At 40.5% G+C, this 3,169-nt stretch overlaps 1 protein-coding gene across 2 annotated transcripts in view; it reads right to left on the reverse strand.

Annotated features, from left to right (window-relative positions):
• Positions 1–3,169, reverse strand: part of DEF6 (DEF6 guanine nucleotide exchange factor) — a 30,670-nt gene that overhangs the window by 10,803 nt on the left and 16,698 nt on the right. The window lies entirely within an intron of this gene.

Raw genomic sequence — 3,169 nt, forward strand, 5'->3', positions numbered from 1 at the left:
GGTGGCTTATACCTGTAATCCCAGCACTTTGGGAGGCTGAGGTGGGTGGATCATCTGAGATCAGGAGTTTGAGACCAGCCTGGCCAACATGGTGAAACGTTGTCTCTACTAAAAATACAAAAAAAAAAAAAAAAATTAGCCAGGTGTGGTGGCAGGTGCCTGTAATCCCAGCTAACTCGGGAGGCTGAGGCAGGAGAATCACTTGAACATGGGAGGTTGCAGTGAGCCAAGATCACGCCATTGCACTCCAACTCCAGCCTGGGCGATAAAAGCGAGACTCTGCCTCCTCAAAAAAAAAAAAAAAAAAAAAAAAGGACTCCAACAAAAAACTGTTAGAATTGATGAATGAATTCAGTAAAGCTGCAGGATAATTCAACATACAAAACTAGCCGGGCGAGGTGGCGGGCGCCTGTAGTCCCAGCTACTCCGGAGGCTGAGGCAGGAGAATGGCGTAAACCTGGGAGGCGAAGCTTGCAGTGAGCTAAGATCTGGTCACTGCACTCCAGCCTGGGTGACAGAGTGAGACTCCGTCTCAAAAAAAAAAAAAACACCTCAGTAGCATTTGTATACACTAACAGCAAACAATCTGAAAAAGAAGTCAAGCACAATCTCATTTCCAATAGCTACAAAGAATGTAAAATACCTAAGAATCAATGTAACCAAAGTGAAAGATCTATAGAAGAAAAACTATAAAACTGATGAAATAAATTGAAGAGGATATAGAAAAATGGAAAGATATCCCATGCTCATGTATTGGAAGAATTAATATTGTTAAAAGAACACTATTACCCAAAGCAATTTATAGATTTGGTGCAATCTCGATCAAAATAGCAAAGGCAATCTTCATAGATATAGAAAAAAAGTCCTAAAATTTATATGGAACTACAAAAGGCCTCAAATAGCCAAAGTAATCGTGAGTAAAAAGAACAAAGCTGGAGGCATCACACTTCCTGATTTCAAAATACACTACAAACTGGCTACAGTGGTGCACACCTGTAGCCCCAGCTATTCAGGAGGCTGAAGCAGGAGGATCCCATGAGCCCAAGGAGATTAGGCTGCAGTGACCTATGGTCATACCACTGCACTCCGGCCTGGACACCAGAGCAAGACTCTGTCTCTAAAATAAAACAAAATACCAAAATGTAATACAAAGCTATAGTAACCAAATCAGCATAGTACCGGCATAAAAAGAGACACGAAGACCAATGGAACAGAATGGATCACCTAGATATAAATCTATGCATTTACAGAGAACTCATTTTTGACAAAGGCGCCAAGAACACACAATGGGGAAAGAACATTCCTTTCAATAAATGGTTCTGGAAAAACCAAACAACGATATGCAGATGAATAAAACTAGACCCCTATCTCTCACTATATAAAAAAATCCAATAAAAATGAATTAAATATTTAAACATAAGACCTGAAACTATGAAACTGCTAGAAGAAAACACTGGAGAAATATTCCAGGACATTGGTCTGGGCCAAGATTTTTTGTGGAAGACCTCAAAAGCACAGGCAGCCAAATCAAAAATAGAAAAATGGGATTACATTAAGCTAAAAAGCTTCAGGACAGCCATGGAAACAATCAACAAAGTGAACAGGCAACCCACAGAATAGGAGAAAATATTTGCAAACTATCAATCTGACAAGGGATTAATAACTAGAATATATAAGGAGCTCAAACAACTCTATAGCAAAAACCAAATAATTCAATTTAAAAATGGGCAAAAGATCTGAATAGATATTTCTCAAAAGAAGACACATAAATGGCCAACAGAGATATGAAAAAATGCTCATGTCACTAATTATCAGAGAAAAGCAAATCAAAACTAAATGAGATATCATTTCACCCCCAGTTAAAATAGCTTTTTATAAAAAAAAAATAGAGAACATCTTTTTTTTTTTGGAGATGGAGTTTCACTCTTGTCGCCCAGGCTGAAGTGCAATGGTGCAATCTCGACTCATTGCCACCTCCACCTCCCAGGTTCAAGTGATTCTCCTGCCTCAGCCTCCCGAGTAGCTGGGATCACAGGTGCCCACCACCATGCCCAGCTGATTTTGTATTTTAGTAGAGATGGGGTTTCACCATGTTGGCCAGGCTGGTCTCAAACTCCTGACCTCAGGTGATCCACCTGCCTCAGCCTCCCAAAGTGCTGGGATTACAGGCATGAGCCACTGTGCCTGGTCAATAATATCTTTTCCGTAAAAAGACGCTGGAGAAGATGTGGAGAAAAGGGAACCCCGATACACTGTTAGTGGGAATGTAAATTAGTATAGCCACTATGGAAAACTGTATGAAGGTTCCTCAAAAAACTAAAAATAGAACTATCATATGATCTAGAAGTTCCACTGCTGGGTATATATCTAAAAGAAAGTAAATCAATATATTGAAGAATATCTGCCTTCCCATGTTTACTGCAGAGCTATTCATAATGGCCAAAATACGAAATCAACCTGTGTCCATAAATGGATAAATAGATTAAGAAAATGTGATATATATAAAGGAATATTATTCGGCCATAAAAAGAATGAAATCCTGTCATTTGCAGCAACATAGATGGCACCATAGGTCATTTTGTTAAGTGAAATAAGCCAAGCACAGAAAAACAACTATTGCATGTTTATATGCGGGAGCTAAAAAAGTGGATCACCATGAAGACAGAGAGTATATTACTGGTTACCAGAGGCCAGGAAGTGTCAGGGGAGGATAAAGAGAGGTTGATGAATGGGTATAAACATACAGTTTGATAGGAGAAATAAGACCTAGATTTCGATAGATCAGTAGGGTGGCTACAGTTTACAATAATCTATTGTATATTTCAAAATAGAAGAGAATAATTTGAATGTTTCTAGCATAAAGAAATATTTAAAGTAAGGCTGGGTGCGGTGGCTCAAGCCTGTAATCCCAGCACTTTGGGAGGCCGAGACGGGCGGATCACGAGGTCAGGAGATCGAGACCATCCTGGCTAACACAGTGAAACCCTGTCTCTACTAAAAAAACACAAAAAATTAGCCAGGCGTGGTGGCGGGTGCCTGTAGTCCCAGCTACTCCAGAGGCTGAGCCAGGAGAATGGCGTGAACCTGGGAGGCGGAGCTTGCAGCGAGCCGAGATCGTGCCACTGCACTCCAGCCTGGGCGACAGAGCAAGACTCCTTCTCAAAAAAAA

The sequence above is a fragment of the Rhinopithecus bieti genome, unplaced genomic scaffold, assembly GCF_001698545.2.
Source record: "Rhinopithecus bieti isolate Rb0 unplaced genomic scaffold, ASM169854v2 scaffold_36553, whole genome shotgun sequence".
NCBI classification, from domain to species: Eukaryota; Metazoa; Chordata; class Mammalia; order Primates; family Cercopithecidae; genus Rhinopithecus; species Rhinopithecus bieti.